Here is a 19,411-nt window from a genome sequence, read left to right as displayed (position 1 = left end):
GAAAAGCAAAGCCGGCGGCATCACAATTCCGGACTTTAAGCTCTATTACAAAGCTGTCATCATCAAGACAGTATGGTACTGGCACAAAAACAGACACATAGATCAATGGAACAGAATAGAGAGCCCAGAAATGCACCCTCAACTCCATGGTCAACTAATCTTCATCAAATGCTAAACTGTTAAACAGACATTTAAAATTACTTCAGGGTGCCTGGGTGGCTCAGTTGGTTAAGTGTCTGACTCTTGACTTCAGATCAGGTCATGACCTCAGGGTTGTGAGACTGAGCCCCATGTCCGGCTCTGCACTGGACAATGGAGCCTGCTTAAGATTTTCTCTCTCCTTCTCCCTCTGCCCCTCCCCACTTCTCTAAAAAAAGAATAATTAAAAAATAAAATTACTGCATAGATCTCTATTTAGCATGAAATGATGTGCAAAGTATATTTTATTTATTTATATTTTAGATTTTATTTATTTTAAGAGAGAGACTGAGAGAGAGCAAGTGGAGAGGGGGAGGCAGTGGGGCGGGGGGAGTGGCAGAGAGTGGAGCCCAATGCAGGGCTTGATCTCATGACCCTGAGATCATGACCTGAGCCAAAATCAGGAGTTAGACGCCTAACTGACTGAACCACCCAGGTGCCCTGCAAAAATATTTTAAATTGATAAAAAGCAAGTTGTAAAATTGTAGCTGTGAAAGAATTCACTTTTTATAAAAGATACTAGAACATAAGCTCCATGAAAGGAAAGACTTTATTTTCAGCACTATATTCTCTATACCTAGTTCCTAGAGCATGGCCTGCACACAATAAATACCTGTTGAATGTTGAAAGAATGAATAAAAATGTGCACCCGCACACAAAAACACAAAACCAAAGGACCTATCACAATATGTTAACAGAATTTATCTTAAGGTAATAACATTTAAATGGTTTTTTATTTTTCTTCATACTTATCTGTATTTTCTAACTTTAAAAATTAACATATATTATGTAACAAAAATACCACTTTTACTTAATATTTATTTAGAGGATTAGAAGTCTCAATACATTTCAAGGCTAAGAGTTTAGAAAACATCCAATATTGAGAATAACTATAATTCATCGTTTTCTAGCTCAGGACTCAAACAGAGGGTTGGTTGCACTCAGCAGGACCATTGGCTTCTATTGGGTTGAAATGGCAGTTTTGCAAGTGGCTGAGAAGGGGAGACTGAACAAATAAAAAGTAAAAACAAAGTAGAGTTTCGAAGCCAAAAGAATATCATGGTGCTGCTGGATCCTAGAAGGCATGCAGGGTGCAGACAGTCCCAATCATTTGGGAACTTGGCGAGTACTGTTACTCTTGATTTACTTTTAGATGCTGCACTCGCAAATCAGGTAGCTGCCCCTTGTGGACTACCCAGTTAGGATTCACGAAGCACGGGTGTGATTTGCACATGATTCTGTCAATTATGCATTTTCTCTTGAATAATGCTGCCTTTTTATTCAAGAACAAAATGTGGACTTGTCAGTCTGCCAGAGCAGTGATAAGGCAGAAGCTTTGCATTTCCACTGGGGCCAGGAAAGAGCAGTTGGAGCTGGGCCAAAGTTAGTTAGCTGTTTCTTTAACAGAAGGTTAAAAAAAAAAAAAAAGTCTGGAGATACCTTCAGCATGAGCCTATAGCAACACCTTTTCTTATGTTTCAGAATTCTGTAAGAAATTTAAGACATTTTCCGGTCTTCTATAACTTCCACAGCCTAAAGAGCTGTAAACTAAATCAGAGGAACCCCAGGCTTTCTGGAGACATTTCTTCTATTTTTTTTTTTTAATCTTGTTTTAAGTATGTGCACTTAATTGAATTTGTTATATACTATATTTGATCTTTTTGTTCTTCTGTTATTTCTTTTTAGTCTTTACCCATGTACCTGCTGGCATTGCTTTACCCTGTTTATTTTCTTCCTCCTTCTTCAAGTTTTTATTACAATATTTACTTATTATATTTATTCTTTATATTATCTTATTTTTAAAAATATTTTATCTTACCACATTATCTTAATAAATCCTTTTAGATAATTCTATCCCTCTACTTTATAAAAAGGTAATCACCATATTCCGTTTTACCAGCATGATGTGTGGTCACATTTATTTTAAATGTTCCCATGAAGCCACCTGAATCCCACCTGGACCTTCTTACCTGTGATACCCAGAACGTCAGGAATGCTTCATCTCATCCAGGAGGTTGGTCCCGACCCTCACCCCGATTCATTGCTATGTTCATCCAGGGTGATTTATGCCAAATCTGGTGGGGGCTCCCAATTTACAATGTTACAGTTCTTGGAATACACAGCTGTGTCACCTGAAGGACCAGGCCAAGTTCTACTATTTACTGTATCACCCAAAAGAATTTGTGCAGCAATGTTTGTTGCCTACTCAATGGCCATTTCCCTTTCCCTACATTCTTGCTGGAATTCTTTCTTTCTTTCTTTCTTTCTTTCTTTCTTTCTTTCTTTCTTTCTTTCTTTCTTTCTTTCTTTCTCTCTTTCTTTCTTTCTTAAGATTTTATTTATTTATTTTAGATAGTGTGTGTGTGTGTGCGTGCATGCACAAGCAGGGTGAGGGGCAGAGGGAGAGAGAGACTCTCAAGCTTGGCATGGAGTCCGACAGGGCTGGGGGTGGGGCTCAATCTCACCACCCTGAGATCATGATCTGAGCTGAAATCAAGAGTCTGGCACTTAACCAATTGAGCCACCCAGGCACTCCCCCACTTCTTCCTTAAGTAGGCTCCACACCCAGTGTGGAGACCAACATGGAGCTTGAACTCACAACCCTGAGATCAAGACCTGAGCTGAGATCAAGAGTCAGAGGCTTAACCAACTGAACCACCCAGGTGTCCTGCTGGTGTGCTTTCTTGACCAATGGAGACTAATGGGAAGAATAACCATAGTAATAAGAAATGCATGGGGAAAAATAACTTTTCATATATGTCGAATGTGATTACATCTATATGTGATGCCATAATGAGGCAATGGAGGGATATATTGTTAACAACATGAAGATGGCAAAGGGAAAGATGGAAAAGTACCAGAGTTCATCACTGCATTGCATTGCTGAACCAAAACTGGAACCACTTTGCCTCTAGACTTCTTTGAGAGATAATAAATGTCCTTGTTACTGAAGCCGATTGTAGTTAGGTATTGTGCTGCTTGTAGCCCAAAGTCTCCTAACTGGGACATGCTGTTCCCATGTGAAGATGTACAACATCAGGAGTCACCCCACTGACCTCATCCCTTTTCTACCCTGATGGTGATTTTCTTTTACAGACCTCAATTGCATTTTACTGCTCATTCTCCCTGACAGGTTTCAGTAACTATGAATCACTGATAGAAGGAGTCAGATGTTAGTTTTTCACCTTCCGCCAAATATTTGGGCTACATGCACATCTGCCTATAAACTTCTAAGCAACTGCCAAGTTCATCATGTCAAAATTTCTCACAGAATACAAATGGAAAATTCCTCCTCACTACATACCTGCTACATAATAACTTTCTTCATAATTATAAAGGCAAAGTATATTCATATAAAGAACTGGAAAATGCCAGACGATAAAAAGAAGAAAATCTCAATTTGCCATGCAGAAATCTGTTCAGCTAACATTGCAGTATACTTCTTTTGAATCTTATACTATTGATGTTATACTACATGTATAATTTTGTATCCTGGCTTGTTCATTTAACATATTGTTTTAAATCTTACATTACTATTCCTCAAAAGCATGATGTTTAAAGGTTGGAAACTATCCTATGGTGAGGATGTACCAAAGTGTATTTAATCATTCCATTGCATAAAAAGAAGCTATATAATACATAATGGGATGCTAAAATGATGGGTTCTAGGGTGCCTGGGTGGCTCAGTGGTTAAGCATCTGCCTTCGGCTCAGGTCATGATCCCAGGGTCCTGGAATCGAGCCCCACATTGGGCTCCCTGCTCAGCAGGAAGCCTGCTTCTCCCTCTCCCACTCCTCCTGCTTGTGTTCCCTCTCTTGCTGTGTCTCTCTCTCTGTCAAATAAATAAATCTTTAAAAAATAAAAAAATAAAATGATGGGTTCTAGAGTAACAATTCCAACTCCACTTTTTAGATGTGTGGTCTTGGACCTCATGGAGCCTTAATTTCTTCATTTGTAAAATGGGTATGATAATAACACCTACCTCCTAGGTTTGTTGTGAAAAACAAATAATGTGGAGGCTTAAAATGGGATCTGGCACAAAGTTAACACCGAACAAAGGCTTATTATAATGAAATTTTTGTGTTGTTTTCCATTTTCTCAAATATAAATAAAACACCCATGTTTTAAAACATCATTAAATATAAATGTTTTTGCTCTGATCATTTTTGGGAATCCTTTCCTAGGAAGGGAATTCCTAGTTAATGTCTATTTATTTTTGATACCTTATCAGAGTTTTATAGCAATAAAAAAGCAGGGAATTCAGGTCTCAAGAGACAATAGTGAGAGGAATACATTTTCCATTTTAGTTGCTCTTTTGGTCCCAGCATTATAGAGTAGATTCACCCATGTCCTCTAAAGCTGAACTTCCTACCCTTAAATTGAAGTAATCCAGTCCATTCACAGGTCAAAACTAACTAATAACAAAACAACATGTCTATTCTGGGGCCCACTCGGATGACCTACTAGAATGGTATCTTCTTTCTCAGTTATGGATTCTCATCTTCCTTTTTGAAGAGAAATGTGATTTACACAAAAATCTAGGCTTTTTCCTCCATATAATTTTTTAAAAGATTTATTTATTTATTTTAGAGAGAGAGAGAAAGGGAGAGCAGGGGGAGGGGCAGAGGGAGAAAGAGTCCCAAGCCGACTCCACACTGAGCTCAGAGTCCAACGCAGGGCTCAACTCAGGGCTCGATCTCATGACCCTTAGGACCCCGAGATCATGACCTGAGCTGAAACCAAGAGTCGGTCGCTTAACCAACTGATCCACCTAGGCACCCCATCCTATTTTTGAAACTCATAGGAGCACAAGGAGTGGGTAAGGGAGTCCTTTCTGGAAGGAGCCTTATTGTAGCCCCCAGGTATAATTTTAATTAAGTAGTTTAATTAACTACTTAATTAGGCAATTAAGTAGTTTCATCAACCAATTGTCAACCTCCTTGAAAGTTATGCTTTCATTCATCCTATGTTTTGATTGAAAATGTTAGTATATCTTTAGCTGCCTGCTTGCCACCACATCAAAGAAAGGCCACAGTATTTGTCCTGAATTCTTAATTACTAATCCTAGAATTCTCTAACCCTCAGAGCAGACAAAGAAAATAATGGAAGGAAGAAAGCGTCTTCTGTTTTTTCCCTACTCAGAAAATCCTTTCCCAAGACCCACTTCTCCTCCTTAACTCTTTGAATCTTTAAACTAAATATAAAAGTTATTTTGGATCAAATTATATTAAACTCATGAAAAAATATTTCACTGACTCCCAGCAGTTTTAAATCTGGATTATGCGATAGATTTGTATCTTTCAAAATCTTACGCTTTCTTAAAGGACACTCAGGAACTTCCGTCCGTGATGCTTTTGCTGCCCTCCCGTGGCTACCCTGGATCCTAACAACCTGAAAAGCCTTTTTTGTCCAGCTGCCTGGTCTCACCCTTTGTCATCTGCTTTCTCTGCCAATGAGCCTCCTCCTCACCCTCATCTACAGTATCTGAAGGAATTCAGCCCTTCAATGACTCATCCATATTCATGGCTCCATTTTGACCCAAGACTGTAATGTTATCCTCTGCTAGACTCTTATCTCCCTTCCGGCATTGGTTCTCCCATGTGTGACTAAATGCTTGCTTCCTCTTTGATGGAGAGGGTACGTTCTTAGTAATGGTGCATTCGGTTAAGTGATCATTTATTTAAAAATGATACTCTCAGTCCGTGCTTATCATAAGGCCCTTCATCGACCAGATTATTAGGCTGGATGCATTTGTTAGCAAATCTTGGCTTCTTCACTGAACATTTTATAGGCATCTCTGGGTCTACTTTTTCTAGGAGGCCTTTTCCCAGAAGGCTTTTTCCTGAGTTTTTGTCTCTCCTCACCTCAATATGCCTTTTCCTGGTTCAGACAGCCTCACAAAAATTTTATCTCCAATCTAAGGAAGGTTTCTAATTCAGGATCATCTGCCAAAATGAAATGCCTGATGCACTTTATGGGAAATTAATCATTTAGCTTTTCCTGGCACTTTCTCAAGTTTTTGGAAACGATTTCCTCTCCTCCCCCGATGAAAACAGCTTTTTAAAATTAAAATTTAAAAATATTTACGAGTGGGGTGCCTGGGTGGCTCAGTTGGTTAAGCGACTGCCTTCGGCTCAGGTCATGATCCTGGAGTCCCTGGATCGAGTCCTGCATCGGGCTCCCTGCTCAGCAGGGGGTCTGCTTCTCCCTCTGACCCTCTTCCCTCTCATGCTCTCTGTCTCTCATTCTCTCTCTCAAATAAATAAAATCTTTAAAAAAAAAAAACTTACGAGTGAAGACACCAAGTTCATTAAAAGATAAAGCCAACACTAAAAATGGGCTAACAAATAGGGTGACACAAAGATTTCAGGATAAGAACAGTTCCCTACTCATCATCTCTTAGCTAAACACATCAGTACTAAAAATGCAGGTAAACAATAGTAGGTACTGGATATATGACACCATACTGTGATTTAGCAGTTAAAATGGGTATTGAATTCTAGTATTATTCTAGTATTCTCTACTTCTGTGAGCAGGTCACTTAACCAGTGCCTCGGTTCACTCATCTTTAAAATGGAGACAATGCAGGGCATCTGGGTGGCTCAGTCATGATCCTGGGGTCCCCGCTGAGCAGGGAGCCTGCTTCTCCCTCTCCCTCTGCTGCTCCCCTGCTTGTGCCCTCTCGCTCTCTCTCTGTCAAGTAAATAAATAAAATCTTAAAAAAAAAATAAAATGGAGACAAGACTACATACTTTTCAGGGTTGTTATAACAAACATGTGGTACTTTTACAAACTGTAAATCAAGATACAAATATAAAATAGCACTGTTTACACTCTATCTTTTGGGGAATAAAATTAAAAGGAAAACAACATCAAAACAGCCAAATCAACAAAGATCCTCCTCTAGTGGGTCCTTTATAAAAACTCAGCAACTCGGAGTGGATAATTCATATAAAAACATTTTATTCTAAAGACAGTTTCCCATATTTTCCTGTCATAAATCTGAGAACATTTGTAGTGTATACAACTGATGGTTTCTTACATTAAAGCAAAACTTCCAAGCACTAGTAGACATTAGGTTGAAATTCATAAAGCAATGAGGTTGGATTTTAGGGAGAAAAATGGGTGATGCCTAGTTAGATACTGCCTGTTAGATATTGGTCAGTCTGAGTCCGGTTGATTTTAAGCAAAAGATTGACCTGAAATGGTCGAAGTGGTCCTCCGGCTAGAGAAAACGTGGTCTACAATGCAAGAGGATCATCTTGGAATTAATCAACTCCTCTACAAGACCTGGAGAAAACCCTCAGGACAGGCCATCCCCCACTCAGGAGCCGCTTTCCCACTTCCTATGCTACTATTAGCTTCTGCGTGGGACCCCCTTGTCTGGTCAGCCTTCATTCTGCACAGCTGCTAACCTTTTCTCACTCACTTGGATCTTAGGAAATCTTAACTGTCGCTTTAAGAGTTAGATATTCCAATGGCTTAATTTAAACACTGCAGTCATTTTTGGCACAATAGCCTATGCCAGATAATATTTTAAAAGAAGCAGAACCCCTTTTAAAACCAATCCCACATGGAAATCCAATTTATAAAAGAGTTCAAAGGGAAGCTGGTCCAGTTGAAATAGGAGTTGGAGGATTGTCTAGATTTCTCTGAGATTCTCCTTCAGCTCTCTCTCCAATCTCACAGTGGCTCCCAGACAATTTTCAAGGATTTTTAAGACTCTAGGAAACCCAGGTTGGAAACATTGGTCTGTGCTAATGTGACAAGCGGTTTTCTAAATAAGAAATTAGCATAAACTTTAAAATAATGGAAGGCATCATGGGAGAAACCAAATCACTCTCTAGAGAGGAGAATACCTGAGAAGAGCAAGGGAACTTTCTAGAGCGATAGCAGTGCTTTGTATCTTGACGGGGTATAGGTAGGTGTAAGTATTTTTCAAAACTGAACTGCAGTCTTAGGATCTCACAATATGCCTCAATAAAAGAACAAGGCCAGAGACAGGCTGAACCTAGTTAGTTCCTGGATAAACACTGACTCATGTTCACTTAACTAAAAAGATGCTCTGTAACTTCAATGGGTTTCATCTATGAAGGTCAAGCTCATGTTTATGGAGCAGCCACTATGGGCTAGTTAATACTATAATTCCAAATCAAGTAACACAGTCCAATGCATCAGCTCAATGGTTATAATATGTACCATCGTTTAATCTCTAGTCGATTTATCTTTGATTGAGATAAAGAAGGATGTTACAGTCCTTATTAAACTAATACTTTGCATCACAATTATGGTGAGAGCTAACCATTTAGCACCCTAGAGACCATTCCCAGAAAAATGATTCCATCAGCCTCGTTTCAGGTCAAAGTGAAGTGTTAATTCTCAAGTGGCATTAGGAGTTAGGAGTTTCACTCCAAAACAGTGGTTCATATACATTTTGGCTCTTATACACGTTTGTGAATCTGATGAAATATAGACATTTCCCCTCAGATATGTGCATGCATATGCACACACACACACACACACATACACAAACACACAATCTAAATGCTGGATACATTTCAGAAACTTAGATTCCCTGAAGCCTATTCATGAATTCATGGTAAAGAAACCCTTCTCTGGGGGCACCTGGGTGGCGCAGTCAGTTAAACATCTGCCTTTAGCTCAGGTCACGATCAAGTGGGATCGAGCCCCATCCTGGGATGGAGCCCAGAGTCAGGCTCCCTGCTAAGCAGGGAGCCTGCTTCTCCCTCTCCCTCTGCTTGCTACTCCCCCTGCTGTGCTCACACGCACTCTCTCTCTCTGTCAAATAAATAAATAAAATCTTTTTTTTTTTTTAAAGAAGAATCCCTTCTCTGAATATTTTCTCGGCTTCAGAAAGTCTCATTTGAGAATAATCACTATAGTGTGGTAGAATGATAAAAAAGTTGTCCAGGGGGCAATGATTTGTGCTCTGTTCCTGAGTGGGGTTGTCATTGTTATTGTTGCTGAGAAATTTATTTTCTACAAATTGGCTCATGTCTATTAAAGGAATATCTAAGAAGTATGCAGCATTGTTTGATTTTCAGACACTGGCATAAATACCACATGATTTACCTTTACATAATGGACATCTACTGAATTAAATTTTAAAAACATTTTTCTTAAGATTTTATTTATTTTTTGATAGAGAGAGAGAGACACAGTGAGAGAGGGAATACAAGCAGGGGGAGTGGCAGAGGGAGAAGCAAGCTTCCCGCAGAGCAGGGAGCCGGACGCGGGGCTCGATCCCAGGACCCTGGGATCATGACCTGAGCCGAAGGCAGACGCTTAACGACTGAGCCACCCAGGCACCCCTACTGAATTAAATTTTAAACTCATGATTTTCCCAACAATTCTAGAAGGTTTCAATCTCATTCATGGATAGGAAACCTCACATATAGAGATATCCAAGGTGAATTGGTGGGTCAGTGCAAAGTTCAATAAAAAAGACCGAATCCTTTCTCTGGTACTAGCCCCTTTTCTTTTGGCTATGTTGCCAACCAAGTGTTTTAAATAAATAAACAGCAACAACAATAATAGAATAGTTATCATTTGTTGGGCAGTTCCAAGCATGAAGCTAAGAAATGCTCAAAAAAGTCCACTCTGAACAATAAATTTGAAATCAGAATTTTAAACGTGGATTCACACTGAATGATGATCTTTAAAAAATAATGTGAACATATTCTTCATCATCTGGTGATTGTCTTAACACTGAGTGTCGCTACTTCATTTTTGTGTTTGAGCTTGCACTTACGCCTGCCATTGTGCTCATGCTATGTGAGAGCTAAATAATTTCATGGCATCCTACACAAAGAAAGGTTTCTGGCAGCCCCACTGGAGAAATGTAATGACAGATTTGTGTTCACGGAGCACAAAGTAGTTTGAGAAATGTGCTCAAAAAAAAAAAAAATCCCTGTTGTTGATTGAATACTTAGTCTTCAAAATAATATTTAACTTTTCTTCCACAATACCAGTTTAGCAGTAAGTGTTATAATAAAGAAATTCTGTTCCCACTTTCAGAAATAAATGGATTAAGCTCCTATTTAATCTAGATTTCAATTCCCTAAAAATATTAACCTTAATGCTAATCTTTAGTAATTAATAAAACTGGCACGTAGGAATTTCTGGCTTGCAGAATTTTGACAAATTATAGCATCTGACTAACCTGAACTATCAAACAAAATCCTTGGAGTTTTAAATTTCATTTTGTACAGCATATTTATGCAAGTAAGCCTTTTCTGCACTGGAAACGGTGAAGCCAGGATGCTGAGAGTTATAGAACCTGACATGAAGCCTCATCACTTTAATATTAAATTCAACATCAGTGTCAGTAAACAACATTATCTGTCATGTCAAATGAATATTATTAACTTAGACTGTGTTTTTATTTGATTCATGTGTTTGTGATGATTTTAAAATATTTATTCTTGAATAGGGCCTGGAAGTGTAAGTTACTTATTTCTAGTTTTAGGTTTTTATGCTTGACTAATACTACAATAAAAATTTTAAATCAATATTGGGGAGGTCTATGAATATATATTTTCTTTAAAGGGGGTCTACATATATTACTCAAGTCTGAGAAACACTGGTCCGGAATAGCAGTGGTTAATTTATCAGTATTCTTGAGACATGTTTTTATCACTCAGTGATCCAATTTCTCAGGCGATACACTGAGGATACCATGACAAAGTTTGTCAAGTACTTTGATGAAATCAGTACATTTTTGGTGCCCCTTTAAGCATTTCTGGTACATTTTTTAGCATTCTGGTGATCTTTTCATTTAGTGATGCTATAAAAAAAATAAATTTTGGAATAAAATTTAGGGGGTAACTTTGTCTCTCTGGAGACTCAGGAAAAGCCATATTTGTTTCCTCTGATTCACTCTGGAACCCATTCTTCACTGCAGAGAAGACAGAAGCCAAAATGACACTTTGGGAGCTTTGGTATCATGTGGCAAGCTTAGGAACCGAGTGCTTCACTGTGCTTCAGATAGGAAAGGGTGATAAGGGAGAGACGGTCCCAACACTGGGGGATAGCGTCCACTCTCTCCTTCTCTTTTTCGGTAGAAAGAGTGATGGTGCCTCTAGTGGGGGCAAAGCTCTGCCTGTATGTCAATTCTCAACTACAAGTGGCTGTGGTGTTCTGCCTCATTCTGGAAAGTGGTCACATCTACCCATCCTAGGTGCTGAGATGGGGATTCTTTTTTTTTTTTTTTTTTTTTGAGATGGGGATTCTATTACAGCTTCAGACTCTAGTCTCTGCTGGTCTCTGGACACAGAGGCCACATGGACATGAAATGTCACCTCTGTTTTCTGGTTTTCTTTGAGGCTGTGGGTCCCCATGGAAACTGTCATCCATGGCTGCATATTCTAACTGACCCACTGACCCTAATTCTGCCCAGTTCCTATTCCAGCCTGTGATGTACCACGGCCATTCTAAACCTTAGAACTAACAGAATTCCCAGACAATTTTATCTCTGCTAGCTGTAAGGCCTGTGAGGGCAAGAACCTAGTTTCTTTTGCTCATCTTCTTATTTTGAGCATCGAGCTTGGTACCTAGCAGATAATTGGCTTTCAATAAATATTTATTAAATGAATGAATGAATAAATGAATGCAAGCCTTGAAACATGTCCAACCCTACCAATTAAACGGAGACCTGAAGCATTTTCTCCCACTTCAGAAATACAAATGATTTTTTTTAAATCCCAGGTTATTTCATTTGTGTGGTCTCCAAATCCATCAACTCTTTCCTTGTGGTCATCCTAGCTTTTAAAGGACTGAAACGAAGTCTTTCCTCACACCTTTCTCAATCATGGAGCAGGAGGAAGTGCAATATTCCCAGGGCCTGGAAGTCGGCACCCTTTCTCTTCCAGGAGGTTAAGGAGAGAGTCCCAGCTGTCCAAACAGTGGAGGCAGAGACCTCTCTTTTACCTCAAGACTGGAGGGAATTTTACTTTATTCTGCTCAGAAGTCCAGAAGTCCAATGTGAACACAAAATAGGATTTAAAAATCTATGTCCAGGAAAACTTCTGTGGTTACAGGAACCATACTGCTTGCTCTCATTCTCTGCTTCAATAGAAACACTCCCCCCTCCCCAACCGCTTGCCCTTTGTCACACATGAGGAAAATGTATCCATCTACTCAAGTAATCTTATTTTTTACCTTTGCTTGAAAATGCACCAATAATGTTTGCTCATTTTAATTCTCATTTCAAATAAATTTTCCAGAATGAAAGGGCATGATTATGATCTAACTCTTGAATTTCAACTAGAAATTCAGATTACTCTCCAGAAATCCAGGACCTTTTCACACCAGAAAAAAACTAATTTCTTGCTATAAAAGGTCACACTGGCATTAAATAATGACATATTTGAGGAGAGGTAACCTAACCAGAAACAGAATGATTAATAACCCCTAGCCAACACCTCATCTTAAAATAAAAATTATGTCAAATTTTTCAGTATCCCATTATGTGTCAGTATGGTAAATAGTATTTTCAAAAGAAGGCCACAGCCATATTCCTGGTCCTGCACACCACTTTTCTTCAAGGAGTAGAGTCTATTTTCCTTCCCCTTGAAGTTGAGTTGACCTTTGTGAATGAACGTCTGCCTAAATGATTAGAATATGGTGGAGGCAACACTGCAAACTTCCAAGGCAAGATCATAAGAGTCCAACTGGCTCTCCATCGTGGGATGTCCACTCTTGGAACCCAAGGATGACATTGTGAGAAAGCTCAGGTTACAAGGGGAGGCCACGTGTAAGCGTTCTGTCTGGCTGCCCCCGCTAGTCTCAACTGAGAGCGACATCACTCCCACACCTGTGAGTGAGTTGGTCTTTGGGTGATTCCAGGCCTTGATTTCGAACTACCCCAGGTGAAGCTCAGTGGAGCAGGAACTGTGCTCCTGCCTCACTGTGCCCTGCCTAAACAGCAGCTCTCTGAGCAAAATAATTATTGTGGTTACATCAGGCCACTAGGTTTGGGTTCTTTGTTATGCAACAGTAGACACCCAGACTAATCAAATGCTATATTATCTCAATCCTGTGTTCATTTAACCCTCATAAGAGCTGAAAGGTAGGTATGATTAACTCCATATTGCCAATGCATAAACAGGCACTGTGCTGAGCCCTGGAAATACGTTAGTGAACACAGCAAACATATTTCCTGCCTTCACAAGCTTATAGGGCGCAGTGACTGTGTTCCTTTCCTTTAGAACCATAAGCCATTGGGGGCGCTGCTGACCCTTCACTATACATATGAGAACAAAGATCATGTGTTCCCTAAACACTGTCTTAATCGTAATATTCTCCAGCAGGGATAAATTAAATCATGTGTTTCTCTTGGCTTCAGATGCAGTGTGTGTGTGTGTGTGTGTGTGTGTGTGTGTGTGTGTGTGTGGTGTTCTTACATTAGAATTTTATAGACTGAGTCTTAAAACTATGATGGTTGGCTTTCTATTTTTCACTTGATCCTTTTAAATATGTTTTAAACTTTCTTATTATTCAATCAGAATAAAGATATAAGTAAAGATATACTTATAAAACCTAAAATATAAAACATAAATATATGTTTATTGAAGGGCAATTGGAAAATATAATTAATGAAAAACAAAAAATATATAAAAGTGACAATATAGACATATAACTGAAATATTTTAATAAATAGGCTTCCAGGAATTTGCTATTCCTATGTATGTATATTTCTGTCAAATGATAGGATATTGCTGAGGACACACCAGACTTAAAATTTCTTGCCTTTTAACCTCATTCACATTGGTAGAATGAAATGATAGATGTTTAAAATCAATGCAAAAAAAAAAATCAATGCAAGTAAGATCAGCTTGGCTTTGAAAAGTGTGTGATGAATCTAGAGAGCACTCCCTTCAAATATTTTTTATATTCTCTCACTTTAGGAAAGTAAGATAATTCAACTAAAATAGAGTACCTTTAAATGTTTTAGGATTTAGGACTCCTCAACCTCTTGGCTTATGCATGTTCCTATATATTTATAATTATCTCAGATCTCCAGGGTCATTAACACATTGGCTGTGACTTTGATGCCTTGGCTATGGAAAATGTACTTCACCCATTAGCAACATCCCACGTTCTCAAATGGCAATCTCTGAATTTTGGTTTTAGCTGATTGTGGCAATCTGGGTTTCATTATTTAAGAGAGATAAGATGACAGATTGGGCTGGTTCCCACTATCTCAGAATAGCAGCCTTAAATATTTGGAAAATGTGAACACAAAAATATTTAGGGATTTGAAGAGTGTATGCTATTTGCTGTCTGAAAGAGAAAAAGCAGAAGATTATCACCCAAACAGTTTTGATATTGGGTTTTATCTTCCTGAAACAAGCAGACTATGGTTGAAAGAGTCTGTTGCCATTTACTGTGAGACTGTGGACTTACTCATATCTCTAGCATCTCTCATTTGTTTTTAGCTTCATGTTTAGTTAGTAACAGTGGAATCTGGGTGCCAACATGTTTTTAGCAAATACTGTCCAGATCTGCCAGCGATTTCAGCTGCTCGTGGCCATGTAGAAATACAAAGCAGGAAACGTAATGAAGAGGAACAGAGCTTTCAATGAGGGAATGTTCAGAAAGTTTTCACAGGTTAGAGTTCAGCTTCAACTGTGAGTTTCAATTTACTGCACCTTTTCTTTTCTCTCTTATAGTATTCACGCCTGAAGAAATGATCCTGGAAAAGAAGTCATTTTGGATTATCTTTTTCATCACATGGAGGGATATTTTTAATAGCCAATGGTTCATATCTTGGGATCTTGACTTCTCAAAAGAATTCTATTTTCAACCACTAAACACGGCTCTACAGTTAAGAGACCGCCTTCCCTCAGCAGTGAATGGAGGCCATGCACATCAGGCCTTAGCTATGGCAAAGATCAGTTCCCAGGAAGCCTGTATTCTTGCCATCCCTCATATGAACATTCTGCATTTAAATTAGACCACCCAAATGGAATAGAAATGTGACCAGCAGTCATCAGTGTAGTTGAAAATATAAAGCCAAAATTGAATGGCCCATGAGATATTTGCTGTTTATATTATCTGCTTCCTCACAGTGTTACACAAGCATAAATAAAAGTACCAAAGAAAGGAACAGGAGGCCAGACTGAACAGCTGGAAAATGTATGATGAATCTACAGTCCACTCACCTTCTGATTTCATTCCAGTTCTTTGCACCAAACGGTTTCAGTTCTATAGCAATTCATAAGCTTATGGGAGAGTCATTATCTTGCTCTGCAATGCTAACTCATTTGGGGGTGAAAGAGGCAGTGAGATTGCAGGAGGTTACAAGAGTTGAACAAAGGAAAGCCAATTCAATATTATTTTTATCTGACTGGGCATTTTAATGTTACTGAGAACAAAAGAGTTCTCCTCTTCCCTTTTCTTAACTGTGTCCATCAAGGAAGACTTAGAAATGTTCTTATAATTATGGCTTACATTTCATAATTTCTTGATTCCCTGGAGTATATAGAAAATGAAAAGATAATGTTTTACCTTGAAAGACTGAAATGGAAAAACCTTCTGTTCATGGAATCTCTCTGGAATGTAGTGATTTGTGTGATTGCAATCACAGAGCCAGCTAAAATAGCATATGAACTCTCCAAACTCTTCCGTCTGTCAAAAAGAACATTTCATTGAAACTACCTTTATAGCCTGGGATGACTGTCTGCTTTCCAAAAAGAGTTCTAAATGGCTATTAAGCAACCAGTAACTCTGCCTAAATGTAGAGCAATTAGAACCATTTTCAAAGTTTTGAAAGATTGTTCTAACCTCGTCCCTTCCTTTGCCAAGACTTAGATGGAATCAAGAAAATAAGCAGCCTGGAGATGAAGACTGAAGACGTAAGTGAGTCAGCACTATGTTTGAAAGTGAAGTGTGTCTGCACCTTTGGAGCAATTTTTGAATTTTTAATTATTATGATTAACTCTGGAGAATGAGATGCCATAATCACAGAACACCTCCTCCATTAAAAAAACAAAAAAACAAAAAAACAAACCTAAAACATCGCATCAACCCCGACCCACATCATTAAACATCTGTGCAAGGCCCATCCTTTCAAAATTATTTTTCTCTACTCGATTCCTTATCCCCACTTTATTCTCTGCACCATAGTCATCTTTTCCAATGTGCTCGACATGTGTCCATAGTATGAACAGATACTTATAAATATACATTGTGTGTCTGTGTGTTGACTTACATAACGGCATTGTGGTATAGATACTGTTTTGTTTCTTACTTTTAGAAAAGTTTTTTTTTTTTTTTTAGAGATTTTATTTATTTATTTATTTGAGAGAGAGAATGAGAGAGAGAGAGAGAGAGCACATGAGAGGGGGAGGGTCAGAGGGAGAAGCAGACTCCCTGCTGAGCAGGGAGCCCGATGCGGGACTCGATCCCAGGACTCTGGGATCATGACCTGAGCCGAAGGCAGTCGCTTAACCAACTGAGCCACCCAGGTGCCCCAGAAAACTTTGTTTTTAAGATCTATCTCTGTTGTTCTATATGCATCACATGCATTGTTCCTGATACTGCATAGCTGTCCATGGTGTGCATTCACTACTTTCTCTTTATCATTCCCCACTATGGACAGTTAGGTGGCCTCAATCTCCACACAGTAAGCAACACTTGATGAAGATCCTTGTACAGTCTTTCATAGATCTGTAAGAGAATTTTTCTAAGGTATGGATCCTGGAGTAGGATTTCATGGTCATATATGCATAGCTGATTCTACTGAGGACTCTAGGATCTACTTTTGCTCTCTAGGACAGCCAGACCAGTTTGCTCTTCCACCAACAGTATACAGTTTGTCTCCTCACATTCTCATTAATATTTGATAATGTCTTTCTAATTTTTGATCATTTAATGGGAATAATGTAGTATCTTGTTGTTTCAACCATGTTGAATTTTGCAGGGAGGTGAGTATATTTTGCTTGTATGAGGATAGTTACATTAAATAGGAGCATGGTGTCGTTTCAAAGTTTGAGACTGGGAAAGAGAGTCTGTATGGATGCTGATCTGAAGGACACGTTATAGACCCATGTGGATGCTCAGCTTAGTTTGTTCTGTCAGCCCTCCCAATGATTCTGTGAACTACACATACCATTTAATAAACCCCTTTCTGCTTAAAATAGTTAGAAGGGATTTTCTTGTTGGCAGCTAAGAGGCTGGTTTATATAGTAATTGGTACCGTAAGTGGTTGCAAACCCTCAAGGAATAAAATGGGAATCTAGGATAGGTTATTCAAATAGTTTAAGTTTGAAAGCTGAGGATCTGGTTCCCATTATAATACAGGTCACCACAGGATTTTATCTGTGGACTTTTATTTTTCCATATATGTTTTGGAATTGATTTGATGAGTCTCAAAAATGCTCTTGGATTTTTATTAAAATCCTATTGATTTATAGAATAATTTGAGGATAATTGGCATTATTAAAATATTTTTGTCCATCAATGAACATGGTATGGTTCTCTATTTGGGCTTTCTTTTGTGTCCTATAATAATATTTTTTAAATTTATCCATAAAAGTTTTGTGGATCTTTTTAGATTATTTCCATTTCTGGGTGATGTCCATTTCTCCTCTAGTCCAAAAACAATCCTGTTTGATATACAGGAAATTATGAACTACATTTTGTTAACCATTATAACTACATTATATGATGACTATAAAATAGAAAGGGAATGGCAGAGGGAAAAAATTAAAAAAATTTTTATTATGTATAAGTATCTACTTTACAGGTTTTTTAATACTCTTGTGGATGATGCCTGGATTTCTAATGCATTTTCTAGTTGGTTATTGCTGGTGTAAAACATAGTATGGGTTAAGGATACTTGCTACACTCTCTTATTCATTCTATCAGTTTCCCGGTTGATTCAGCTTTTTTAAACGTAGATTGATCTTATCATTTTCAAGTAGTGACTTTCTTTTCTTCCCTTCTAATCTTTAAACTCATTTAGTTCATTGCCCTATTTCACTGACTAGGACTGTAACGCTATGTTGAATAGGATCAATGACGGAGAAAGTCAAGTCTTGTGTCCAATCTTAAAGGGAATGCATAATAAAAGAAAGATGACGACTTTGCAATTTGGCTTCCCCATTTGCCACCACCTTTTCCAAGAACTGTCTCCCTTACTTGTAACTACTTGTTGTTGGGGTGTACCATGGGAGAGAAGGAGGGAAGATGGGGAAACCCAAGCCCTGCTCAATTGTTTGCACTCCTCCCAAACTCTACTGGGCTCAAAGACCACTTTGTGTTAATCTCACTGTTCTGCACTTCTCATTTTCTGCCTCAAGTTTAGACAGAGAAAGCAAGAGCTGTTCAGAGCTCTCTTTCTATGCCCATGTTACCTTCCATCTGTGGCTACTTACCCCTTCCTAGGCTCTTACTTCATCTGGAACTCACTCCAGGGACTTTTCAGTTTTTCCAATATTTTCTTAGATCCATCTATTTTCTTTCTCCCTTCTGCGGCATCTTCAGGATTGGGTTTAGAGTAGGGATCCAGAAATTCCTTCAAGTAATACTTAAATTTTTGCTATTTAGGATTGCTGTCTAAAAATGAAAAGAACAGAGATGAAACTTGGTTGACCATGTAATAAGGAAGTAGCACAACCTGCACACCTACCATGAAACAGTATCTATGAAATACTACGAAAGTTGGCCTAAGACTCAGAAGGAGACTAGAGCTGGCCAGACCTTTGCATGCCTCAAACTGAAAACAGATTTCCCTAAAATCTTGAAGGTTTTAATAAAATCTAGAATCACAATCCTGAAAGGCATGTCTTGATCCTTTACTCAGAGGGAGAATAACAGGGCAGGTGGTTGCAGCTGAAGAAGAAGATGTACTCATATTCTATTTACACATGTCTAAAATCCAACTTTTAGTCTATGGGGCTAGATGTTTGAAATTGGGTAAGAGAAGGAGGGAAGGTGGCAATGGGCAGATCACACACAAAAAAACTGTGGCCAGAGATCTTTGCCCTTGAACACCAAAAACTAAGAGGAGTTATCTCCCAGGCAAAGGAAACAAACAGATGAGATGGCATTTAGGATAAACCTAAAACAAAGCTTTGGACTGCCCATCTTGGGCCTCCTCCTTCTTCCCCACAATATTCTCTAATATGAAATGAGTACTTCTCCAAGATGAGCAATCATCAGAACAATACTGACACTGGACCTGTGC

The 19,411-nt window shown here is 38.6% G+C and overlaps 1 long non-coding RNA gene across 1 annotated transcript in view; it reads right to left on the bottom strand.

The window, feature by feature from the left end:
* LOC145723256 (uncharacterized) overlaps positions 1-19,411 on the bottom strand; it is a 62,505-nt gene that overhangs the window by 6,154 nt on the left and 36,940 nt on the right. Inside the window, exon 2 of the long non-coding RNA XR_014148179.1 lies at positions 18,600-18,780. This is a non-coding gene — a long non-coding RNA (uncharacterized LOC145723256). The remainder of the gene's footprint in view (positions 1-18,599; positions 18,781-19,411) is intronic.

The sequence above is a fragment of the Leptonychotes weddellii genome, chromosome 9, assembly GCF_054177405.1.
Source record: "Leptonychotes weddellii isolate Sample4059 chromosome 9, ASM5417740v2, whole genome shotgun sequence".
Lineage (NCBI taxonomy): Eukaryota > Metazoa > Chordata > Mammalia > Carnivora > Phocidae > Leptonychotes > Leptonychotes weddellii.
This window is presented reverse-complemented; position numbering and strand designations above follow the sequence as displayed.